Source organism: Danio aesculapii, chromosome 4, assembly GCF_903798145.1.
Source record: "Danio aesculapii chromosome 4, fDanAes4.1, whole genome shotgun sequence".
NCBI classification, from domain to species: Eukaryota; Metazoa; Chordata; class Actinopteri; order Cypriniformes; family Danionidae; genus Danio; species Danio aesculapii.
The window spans coordinates 16,260,389-16,273,112 of NC_079438.1; the positions used below are offsets into that span (position 1 = coordinate 16,260,389).

At 36.0% G+C, this 12,724-nt stretch overlaps 2 long non-coding RNA genes across 2 annotated transcripts; both read right to left on the minus strand.

Annotated features, from left to right (window-relative positions):
• Positions 1 to 3,825: 3,825 nt before the first annotated feature.
• Positions 3,826 to 4,477, minus strand: LOC130222293 (uncharacterized). Its single transcript, XR_008836425.1, has 3 exons — positions 4,432 to 4,477; positions 3,986 to 4,164; positions 3,826 to 3,905 (listed from the first exon to the last, which is right to left on the minus strand). It is a non-coding gene; the product is annotated as an uncharacterized LOC130222293 (long non-coding RNA).
• Positions 4,478 to 4,531: 54 nt separating this feature from the next.
• On the minus strand, positions 4,532 to 5,649 carry LOC130222274 (uncharacterized). The gene is made up of 4 exons (XR_008836406.1): positions 5,570 to 5,649; positions 5,181 to 5,349; positions 5,010 to 5,086; positions 4,532 to 4,698 (listed from the first exon to the last, which is right to left on the minus strand). It is a non-coding gene; the product is annotated as an uncharacterized LOC130222274 (long non-coding RNA).
• Positions 5,650 to 12,724: the final 7,075 nt, after the last annotated feature.

Below are 12,724 nucleotides of genomic sequence, written 5' to 3' on the forward strand. Positions count from 1 at the left end.
TTTGATAAACTAATTTGAGAAAAGAAACAAGTTTTCTTTCTGTAGATAACTGGCTGCCTTTAAAGATATGTTCATGTGAAAACTTCCACATTACTACAAATAAATCAGTGTATGGGAAACCCAGTGTTGCTATTGTGAATGAGAACATGAGTGATTTGTTAGCTTACATGCTAATTCCAGTACTCAACAGACTACTGAAGGACTGCAGCTATCTGTTCATTCAAATTATTATTAATATGCAATACATATTGTACTGATCATGTGCACTGCTAGATTACATTGTGTGCTGTCTGTAAGTGGTGTGTGTGTAGGTTATAGTTTTAGGTTTATATTGTTAAGGTAAATAATTTAAGAGTAATAAGTTATTTAATTAAACATTCTGATTGGTTTATATATATATATATATATATATATATATATATATATATATATATATATATATATATATATATATATATATATATATATATATATATATATATATATTATAGGTGGGCATAGATTAATTTTTTTTATCTAGATTAATTTAGAAATTAATCTAGATTAATGTAGATTAAAATAGCTCATTTTAATTCTGCCGAAGGCATTCAGAATATGTTTGCTACCCAAATAATAAATCTTTGAGAATGTGTTTCTCGAGTCAGGCAGCGCATTAGACCAGGGGCTCATCTCCTGTTTCCAAAATGCATCACAAACTGCTTGAGAAACTGTTCTACTATGATAATTGGTGATGAAAATAAATGATGTTCAATAAGATGTACTCGTGTTTACTTACTATTTATTCAGCTAAACATGAATGTTGAACTGTAGGCCTACATAAGGTCCAAACAGCGATTTCATACTTGCTTTTGATGTACATACATACAGAAAATGCTGCTTCTCAATGCCAAGTTCACAGAGCCCTGACGGTGTGTCAAGGATTGAGCATGTTTACATGGGCAACAATACTTTAATACGATTTTAATATGATTAAAACAATACTCTGATTTAGAGTATACCATGTAAACAGAGATTTATGACTACCTTAATGCGACTAAAGTCATAACTGAACTAAACAGAAATGGAATTAAGACATGTGGAGTATGCAGATATTAGTGGCATTACTGAAGTAAACATTGCAATCAAACTATTACCGTCATGTAGGACTTTTCGCCATATTTTCTGACAAGATCCAAGACAGGCGGCTGTCAGTAAAGCACCACACACACACACAAAACACGCACATACACGCGCACACACACACCGCGAAATGCGGAAGTTTTTTTTCTTTACGTTTGGTGAGCGTTATTACATTCTACAACACTCTCACCAGTCCTACTCCTTATTTGCGTCTAATACCCCAGTTTGTCACGGCGTATGAATGAAATATTTATGAATTAAAGTGAAACTGACGAACTGCAGCTAAAGTCAGGCATCCTGCTGATTTGATTCAGAAGGGCGCTTGTTTGTCAGACGGCTCATCGGTCAGGTATACATCCGCGCTATACTATCAAGGTGAAAGTCATCATAGCTTGTGTAGAATAGACCCAGCTCCGAACCCAACTTTGAGAATAGATTAACGGCGATAATTTTTTTTTATTGTGCGATAAGAGTCTCGCGTTAACGCAGCCATTAACGCTGATAACGGCCCAGCACTAATATATATATTAGTGCTGGGCCGTTATCAGCGTTAATAACGGCTGCTTTAATGCAAGACTCTTATCGCATGATAAAAAAATTATCGCCTGCTCGTATTGTGTGATTCAAGGCTGCCTTCACCAAGGACCTCAACCAGCGGAGGGAGAATATAAACCTGGAATGGGTCAATGTATGTCAGACTGACCAGAAGATAACCGCATTGTTTGACCACTATAGACTGTTAAGCCAGTAGATCTGTCTACGAATAGATGAATTAGTCATGAAGAAATATTGAAGGATTTAGAAGGATATATAGAATATAGATATAGATAGAAGGATTTGGAAAGTGAAATTTTAATCAATAAATAATTATTATTCTTTATTCATCAAAGGTGGCGACTGCGCTAGATCTACGATTTAAGGCCCTCAAGTGCTTGCCCAGAGCAGAGAGGGAGCCAGAGTGGGCAAAGCTAAGAGATTTGGTGAAGGGAGAAAAACCTGCTCTGCAGCCACTTAGGGAGGAGAACCCTGAACCACCCAAGAAGAAAACAGCCCTGCTACTGATAGGATCAGACTCAGAATCAGATGAGGAGACACCAGAAGACAATACTGTGGAGAGGTACAAGGTAGAGCCCAGTGCCAGTCTAGATCAGTGTCCACTGAAGTAGTGGTCGGAGCACACTGCGGTCTATGGTAAGATGGCCCACATTGCCCGTAAATACATTGGGACTCCTGCCACAACTGTCCCATGCAAGAGACTAGTTTGTCACCAGAAAATGTGAATAAGCTGGTCTGCCTGAGTGACTGGTAGAAGAAGGAGAAATAGAGATTTGACCTATTGAAAAAGCTACTGACTGTAAACAGTTCATCATGACCTCCTATGTAGGCCTACAGTTCAACATTCATGTTTCACTAAATAGACAGTTAGTAAACACAAGTACATCTTATTGAACATTATTTATTTTCATCACCAATTATCATAGAACAGTTTCTCAAGCAGTTTGTGATGCATTTTGGAAACAGGAGATAAGCCCCTGCTGTAATGCGCCACCTGGCTTGAGAAACCCGTTCTCAAAGACTTACTTTTAGTCATTATTTAGGTAGCACACATGTTCTGAATGGTTTTGGCAGAATTAAAAAGAGCCATTTTAATCTAGATTAAAAAAATTAATCTACGCCCACCTCTAATATATATATATATATATATATTAGGGGTGGAGCCGAACCCGAAAACGGTATTCAAATACACACAAATAGCATATTTTTTACAAATACTTATTTCAAACAAATACTTGAAAAACTATTTGTATTCTGGAACAAAGTTTAATGTATTTTATTATATATAAAAACTTAATATCAGAAAGTTGCGTTTCCTCATATGACTGCAGCAGATGCCCGCAAAAAAAAAAGACTTCAGTTCATCACTATTTTAGTTGAATAGATTTTTGTACCTTACCTGGGTTCTGGAGACAGTTTTGGGATGGAGGAAGGGAAGTTTGATCAGGAGCTGCATTATTGACGTCTGCAGTCAGGTGCTCTCATGTTTGTTCTGTTTATGTAGCTCTATTAGTGTGGTAATTTAGACAACAGGCTGTTCACAGAGTAACGTTAACGTTTGGTTAAAATGGTTAAAACATTGCTTGCATAGTTGTGTCGAATTGTATGCACTTGTGGGAGTTATATGGTTCATTTAAATACTCTGTCTTTTGCAGACAGCAATAGGCTATAGGCTAGTTAACTTTAGCATAGCTTCTCGTCACTCATTAACTTAACTTAGTTGAAACTCGTCACATGGATTTGGGCAACCAAATAGAAAAAAGTGTGGCTACTGCAGAGCCATCTCTTGGTCCTGCATGTCAAAAAAACTTGCTCAAGTGGGCATGAGCTCCTTCTGAAGATACAGAGGGTAGGCAAATATCTCCCCCCTGTACATATTTAGGGCTTTCAGTAGAAACCCATGGTGACACACTGCATCCTCCATCTCTTCTTCATCCAGTTTGGAAGCCCTCCTTGATGTTTCCCTTGCTGCTGTCCACATTGAGTCCCCACATGTGCCTTTTCCCTGTGTCTATAAAACATAATAAACAAAACCATCAAATGAAACTCATGTTGTTAATATATTGCATTTATTCTCTCAAATTAAAGAAAATCAAGGTTGGACTTATACTGTATAATTGTTTTTATGACTGAAACGTACAGTTCTCACTGCTTTTAGAATGGTGTCGTCAAATCTAGACAGCACTGTCTTCAGCCACAAAGAGCCCCTCGAAAAAGCAGGAGCCTCAGAGCTGAGAAAGAAAGAAAAACAAAATATGCAATAAATCTGTAAAGTATATAAAACACATGACTAAAGTGATTAAGAATATACCTTGTCTCTCGGCGAAAGCAATATAGTTTTCTATTTCCATCTGCTGAAACAGCCAACATTTCAGGCATGCAGGCTGGGCAGGTGAAAGGTGCACTACAGCAGAGCTGGTCTTCCTCAAATGAAGCATATGGATATTCTAAGAAGCTGCACTGTAGTGTATCGCCGTTAATTTGTCCAGTCTGGAAGAGATGTCAAATTAGTTAAATACAACATGTGATGTCTGTCTATGGTAATAATTGTTATATTATGCTAAACCAAACCTTTATTTCTTAAAAGTTTCTTTTTTATCACAATTTACTTAATAGCAAACGAATTTAAAAGTGCTCATGCTATAATTCTTCCATTAAAATGACAGGAAAGCAGATTTAATGGTTGCCTAGAAGCATAAAAAACAGAGGCACACTTCTCTATTTAAGTCACCGAAAAAGGAGTGCGGTGCACCTCACATTTTCAGATCTACAGGATTTGTTTTGTCTGGTAACAGTCTTACTCTACCTCCAATCTTAGTGCAATGCTCCAGCAGCTTTGCGAAGGCTTGCCTGGAGGGATGACTTGGAGTTCCTGAAAGGAGCTCAGGAGGTCCAGAGTATAAAATGTTGAACTGGTCACTGAAGCAGGCCAATATCCACTCCTAAGTAGGTCTTTCAAGTCAGGGGTCCACTGATGCTGGCATGTTTGGCAAATATATATTGGCAGATGCAAGTCAAAACGCCCTAGGAACAATATTAATAATTATTAATAAATATTAATAAATATTAATATTAATAAATACACTTTTACCACATACTTGTATAATTTTACAGTTCTGCACATTGTGAATGGTTGGGAGTAACACAAGTTCCTATAATCCCAGTTTACATTGACATTACACATTGTTTAGGTTTGTCTCGCTAAATTACAAACAATCGTGCTACAACAACAATACCATCACAAATACAATACCAGAGATATATACATATATGTGTGTGTGTGTGTGTGTGTGTGTGTGTGTGTGTGTGTTACTATTGATGGTAATTAAAATCACTGCTTTGCCTGGAACCACAGTGAAGTTTGTGCCTTCACAGGAACATTGTGCCACCTTCACATATGGCAATATGCAAGCTGGTAAAAAGTGACAAAAATATTACTTTAGACAATGTATAACTGGTTGCAGACACACATGGACAGCAAAATATGGGTGTTTGTGAGAGCATACCTTGCTCATGGATTCAATATCGATCTTCACCTTTGACAACATGTGAGGTTGGAGGAATGGCTTCCAAAAATCCATGAAAACACATTCTCTGTTGTGGAGTGGCTGTTGTTTGTGATGCAGTACATCACAGTCTCCACAGAACCACTCCACAGGAAGACACTCTTTGCACCTAATAAAAACAAACGAAGAATCTAAGATATTACATTTTTTTAGATGTTAGTTTTAAATTTGTTTTATAAGACTGCATAGTAGCTCAGTGATTAGTACTTGAATGATGAATCTAGAAATAAACCAAGAAAGTTCATATACACATGGTCCACAATTTATCATTGGTCAAATTATCATGCGGTCGTCCGTTTATTCCCAGTTCAACATGAATGAAAACCAACCTAATAACAGCAGGCTCGTGGCAAAGACAACACAAAGGATGATCAACGGCCTCTTTTTCAATAAAGCATTTGAGGTTGTATGGTCTTCCTTCTTCCTAGCGCTCTGATGCTTTCGGTTGCCGAAAAGACTAAGAATCCGCAGAGCTTCTATGAGGCTCAGCAGAAGGATATGATGTTAAAATGTCAGAAAGTCTCTCCATATTTTTTTCTGTACAAAAAATAGAAGAAATTTAATTGAGCATCAATTCAAAGTCAAATTATCTTAAATCACAAAACAGTGTTCTTAAACCATCTAATGCGCTGCCAGTTTAGTCTAAGGAGTTTTTCTTTCATTTGAATAGGTTGCATATTTAAACCTAAATTCATCTTTTTGATTTACCTAATTGCTCTTGAGGATTTAGTTTTGCTGAGGGTACAGTAAGTGGAATCTCCACACTTGATGACATTGAGCACTCAACAGGGATGGGTGTGACTGTAAAACATTACATAGAAAAATAACACGTTATTGTAGGATATCCCTGCATTCATGTGTTGTGTCTTTACTCAAACAATTAATAAAATCATACATTTCAGATACATACTGTGCAATGTATTTTACTTTAGTATAGAAAACACTACTGAAAGGTTTTTCTGCTTTTAAATTACTTTTTACAATTGGAATTGAGATATAACCTGTTGCTGAAGCATGGCGTCGTCCTCCTTGCCTCCCCCTTGGCTTGCCACCACCCATGTTCCTTTTAGAGCCCTGTGGAGCGTCTTCTACAGAGGGTGGACGTTTCCTCTCCACAGCTGCTGTCTGTTGCAGTGAATATTTCTGATATAATTTTTCCAAATGAAATTACCTCATTTGCCCATGTCAATAAGCATTATAAGATGTTAATTGTGTCATGCAATGTATATGGATGCAATCTTCAGCATTCTACATTCATTCATTTATTTACCTACCCTGGCTTCAGCTAGAATGTGGTCCAGCTTCATTTCAAGAGCCATTCGTCTTCCATCTTGGTAGTGAGGGTCCTGCAAGATGGACAATTATAACACACAAGCAGCGGTAGTGAGATAGATAGATAGATAGATAGATAGATAGATAGATAGATAGATAGATAGATAGATAGATAGATAGATAGATAGATAGATAGATGTTGGCTGTGTCTGTGCGTGTGTGTTGTGACAGAAGACTCGTTCGAGAAAATCTGCGAGGAGAGCAGAACATATTAATTACTATTATTATTATTACATGTTAAAAGGCATACAACATGGGCCTAAGGTTCCTGATCTCACATGTAAAGGAAGTGAGATCACCTTCAGCTGATAACAAACTAGATTTACCTTTTACTAGGAAGCATAACTGGTCATTTATTTATTTCATACTTTGAATCTCTGTACTAATAATGTCCAACGTTACACCTGTTGATATTAACGCTATGTATTGATTATAGCCAAACTCTAAAGACGTAAGGCCAAATGCATCGATGTACAGTGTTGAAATTATGTTAAATTATTAGTAGTGATGGCCATGATTGAAATGTTTTGTTTTTTACATTTTTGGACCAAAAGTAGTACGTCTTGGATTTCTTTTTCCTAATAGAGCTAGCCTGTGATTAAGTAGCCAAGTTAACCAATTTTAGCATGTTTCACAAGCCTACATTTTATTTAACTTTTGTCTATGATAAGATGTTAATCTATAATCGGGTTTTGATTTTTGCTCTAAAATGTACATGTCAGTTTAATGCTTGCAAAAAGAAAGGCATAAATGTAAACATTTCAACACAATCTCACGGCAATTCGTAATTTTTTGATTTAGTGGCTAATTCGTATGAATTCGTACAATCTAATTTGTATGATTTAGTACGATTTGCTCATCCCCCAATGATAATTGGGTTTAGGGGTGGGGTTAGGTGCCACGCCTCCTTTTTAAAATCGTACAATTTCGTACGACTGAACTCGTACGAATTAGCCACTAAACTGACAAAACGTAAAATACTTACATTTTCTTGTGAGATCAGGCTTAACATTTAGACATTATGCGATCATTATGAGTCGTGACTTACCAGAATGGAGCTCTGAGCGCAATGATGAGATGAATTAATGCGCGGAATGACCCATGAGGCGGAGGATGATGGGTAATGCTCATAAAAACACAGAATGTAATCTTTCCCTCCGATTTTTATCAGAGAATAAAGCAGAATATGTATATATATTTTTTTATTATGTAAAAAATGTGTGTGTCCAAAATTACTGCTGTTTTGGTTTTACCGGGTGGATCTTAAAAAAATTACCCCAATTACAGGAAAAAAGCAATAAAAACAGCTAAAAAACAGCGTCTGGTACCCTATGGCAATAGAATAAATAAATAAATAAATACTGTATACCCTGTGGCAAAAATAAAATAAAAAAACAATAAATAATCAAAACAGCGTCTGCTATCCTATGGAAAAAATGAAATAAAATAAAAAAAAAATAAAAAAAATACTGCGTCTGGTACCGTGTCAATAACAATAATCAAAATACTGCGTCTGCTACCCTGTGGCTATAATAATATTTAATAAAAATTATTTTTAAAAAGTGCAGCATCGGGTACCCTATGACAAAATAAATTGTGCTAGAGACACGAAAATGATTTCCCATTAAAATACATTGGATGGAAATTCTTGCAGGGTGACATGGAAAAAGAAGAGAAATTCGTGCCCATGAACACGAATCAATAGATTAAATTTCGTGACTATTTCACGAACTGCCGTGAGACTGGGTTGGAGCTCATGTGTGATTTTGCGGCTAAATATACATCATTATATTAAAGGGCATCTATGGTGAAAAATCTACTTTTCAAGCTGTTTGGACAGAAATGTGTGTAAGTGTAGTGTATAAACTGTCATACTGGGCTAAAATAAACACACCCAGTCCTTTTTTTTTTAATTTAACAACATAAAAACGGTGGACCAATTGGAGCGGTTTTCAGATCGACCGCAACTTTACGTAGGAGTGCGGTCCCCGCCCACCAATATTGATTGACAGCTGTGCGCATTAACATGTCCCGGTAGTCACGTGTATAATCATATCATCAAGAATGGACGTGCGCAAAGTAGCCGGGAATAAAAGGTCTGTTCAGTTCGCTAGAGTCATCAATCATCATCAAACGTGATCAAGAGTGAGTTTTACAAGTTTAAAATGTTTTAAAACAGAGCACGAGTGTAATGAATTATAGCGATTCACTTCAGATTCACTTAATCAGCACAGCTGCGTGTCAGAACAATTATAAAGGAAGATGCTTCAATCGCGGTTTGTGGACGTTAAATCAGGTTTATTTTGTACATTAAAATAAGAGATATACATACAGCAGTGGAGATTACCAGTATCATGTCACATATGCGTGCAAAACGAGTGCAAAGCTTAACGCGCTCTCTCTCTCTCTATGCTATGTGTGTGTGTATGTCTACGCTACATTTGTGTGTGTGTGTGTGTGTGTGTGTATGTGTGTGCGCTATGTGTTTGTGTCCTTGCTGTGTGTGTGCGTGAACTTTGTAATGTTTACATTGTGTGTGACTCATTGTTGCAAATCCACAATAATGCATCAAATACTGATTGTTAAAGTTCTTACTGTAGTATTTCTCACACACGTTATGTGAGATCTGCTTCCTGAGGCAGCCGAGGGCGGCTATTGCTGACAGGCACGTGGGAACGGTGGGCGGGGAGGACTAGTCTTAAAGGGCCAGTACAAAAAAACAGCAAAACCTTTTTTCCAGCTATAATATAGACACTTCAAACAGCTCTAATAAATAATCTGATGGTTGTTTTGAGCTGAAACTTTACAGACACATTCTGGGGACACAAAAGACTTATATTAAATAGGAAAAAAGGGGTAACCTATGTGCCCTTTAATGGAATATCATACATATTACAAGGTATTTTGCCAAAAAAGACAGGTACGCAAATTTAATTTTTTTTTGGGCTAGAGATGGGTTACACGTAGCCGGGCTAGATCTGGTCTATACTTCACCTAGCCGGTGAAATGACGGCTATTGCTTGCTGGGCTGTAATCATTGATTTTCACAGTAGCAAAAACAAATACTTTAGAAGTCAATGGTTACTGGTTTTCAGCATTCTTCAAAAAAATATTCTTTAGTGTTCAACAGAAGATTTGAACAGGTTTGAAATACAGAGCGAGTAAACGGTGACAGAATTTTCATTATTCATTTGAGTGAACTGATTTACTTACCCATCACTGCTGTGCTCCAATTTGGCAGATCCAAGCACTGAGGATGACAGAGGTGCAGGGACAACAGGTCCCAATCCTCGACTTTAGTCTAAAGTGTGGAGAGAATACAATCAATGTCTCACTTTGGAGGGACATAGCCCTACTGGAGCTTTTCAAAGGAGATGAGATTGAGCTCTCTCACATGAGAGTTCACATCTGGGAGAGTGGGAAGGGTAAAATAAACTCTTCAACTTACACCACAGCAAAGGTAAAAAAATAAATATGAAGCAAGACATTTAGTAATATAATAACTTTTTATTATTCCTGCATTTTCCAAAAATGTATTAGATTCATTAAAATGAATACATGAAATTAATATAATAAATTTGCAAGAGTTGTGTAACACGGTACCACCCAGCAGCATTATTTTAGGTTTTTAAGAGAGCAAAACCATATGAAACTAAAGTTGAACTTTACTTGAGCACTTTTGTTTTTACTGAAACCAAGGTTTAAGACTTGACTTGGAAGCATGCAAGTTTAAAAAAAGAAATACATGACCAAAAGTTTATACCATTCGAACAGTAGTTGTCAAATAGTAGTCATAAGGCAAGTATTTTTTTTAAATCAATTTAAGTTAAAATATACATGGATGGTTCACCCAAAAACTAAAATGTATTTATTATTTAATGACCCTGTAGTGGTTATAAACCTTTATGAGTTTCTGGTTCCACTTTATATTAGGTGGCTCAAACTATCATGTGCTTACTATGTGATTTGTTACAATGTACATATTGTGTAAATACATCTTTTTTGTACTTATGATAAAATGCCTATATGTAATTACATTGTTGTCCATCTCTTACACCTACCTATACCACCAAACCTGTGCCTAGCCCAACCCGTATCTCACCTCAAGAGCACCACAGGTGTTCTGCAAATACGAACACAGAACACAGTAATTACATTGTATTTATTTTTTTGATGCAAGAACATTGTAGTTAAGGCCAGCTAATATAAAGTTTATAATAAAAGAACAAAGTAAGAATTAAAGACATTAAAAAATTTTGAAAGCTAAAGTTGATCATTTGCTGTTAAAAATTAAAGTAAGATCATTTGATAATACATTTATGTTAGTCAACTTGAACAAAGTGCTGGTGTAGGCATCACTACAATAATAATTAATAATTCTTTACATTTATATAGCGCTTTTCTGGACACTCAAGGCGCCAGTGGGCAAATTTGGCCAGGATGCCGGAGTTATACCCCTACTCTTTTTTTTTCAAAGGACATCCTGGGATTTTTAATGATCACAGAGTGTCAGGACCTCGGTTTAACATCTCACCTGAAACACGGAATACACACCTACAATGCACACATTTAGATTTGACATTTATTCAATATAATAAAAAATTTGGCATTTGTTGAGGGTGAACCTATTTGGTAGTTTTGTGATTCTATAATTTTACAGTTGATTTAATAAAATATCTTAAAATATGAACAGTACATCACTTTAAGAGATGACCACCAATGATGTTTGATAATATTGTGCATCTCTATCTAGAACTCACAAAAAAAGTCAAATAAACTGTAAGATATCAAATCTTTTTGATTATAAACTGTGAATAAGCATATTCATTTACGTTTAAACTATTCAAATAAAATAGATTCACTTGATATGAAACTCTTCTTATTACAGAACTTTTATAATATAATCAAATATTACATTATAATTTCTGCATACATGACTGCCATTGCATGGTCTGCTAATAACAATATAACGTTTTTATTCAACTTTATTATTATAGCTCTGTAATGAAGTTATAATGATAAACAATCACTGTAATAACATTGTAACAATTACAGATGTAAACATGTCAATTTTACTCACTCAATGCAGGTTGCTGAGAGAAGACATGAAACTGAGGAAGTAGAGGTTGTTGGGGTCTCAGAAGAGGGAGAAAGCCTGCAGCTGCTTTTCAGTGAATTTGAGATCCCAGCCCATCTATACAATGGGAACATTGATGATTTGGTGAAAAAACTTCCATGCACAATAGCAATTGAGCATGCAAACCGGAGAGTTTTGGAAATTAATTTTGTATAATAATAGATATGCATTTCAATTAAGTTAGTACAGGAGTGCACAAACTTGGTCTTGGATGACTGGTGTCTAATAATTTGCTGGTCATGTTGTGTCTGATTGTGGTTAAAATTTAACTATTCAAGACCCCAGCAATACAGGACCATGTTTGTGCACCCCTGTGTTTGTAGTTCTTTGTTAATTAAATAGTTAATGATTAGTTTATTTGAGTTAAATGCAGTTGCTTTAGTTACAAAATTGTTTTATATCTGAAATCATTTTTCTAACGATAAAGTTTTAGTTTGATGTTTTAACCTACATACACATTTTAAAATTACCTCAATAATTAATGAACATCTGTTAACCACACGGTAGCGTTAGTACTGAAACCATAGCCTTTCACATCCAAGGAGGAAACAAAATCCCATATTTAAATTCTGTACAATCAAGATTCATAACCATTGTGTATCATTTTCTCTTAAAACTAGGACTACAAAGGAACATTAACAATGTTAACTTTAGCATCCAGTAGTTAACTTACCTTCGACAGTTATATTCCAGATCTTCTCCAAGTATGAGGACCCAAATAAATATTTGATACAGGTCTAGGCAGCCAGACTACACATCCCTTAATCCTCAACACCTCACACCTGAAGTTCATGCACTGTCAGAAAAAAGGGTATGGTTGGGGTCCATTTGTGAACACTTGGGGTACAAATGGTGAAGTTGTATACTCAATGGTTCAAAGTAGCACCCTAAGATACTTATATGTACCATTTAAGGGTAAAAAAAAAAGTACAAATATGTTCCCAACTGTCAAAGGGTCCATGTTTGGGCCATTTAAGGCCCAAAGAAAGGTACAATAACTTGTATGAAAAAAGGA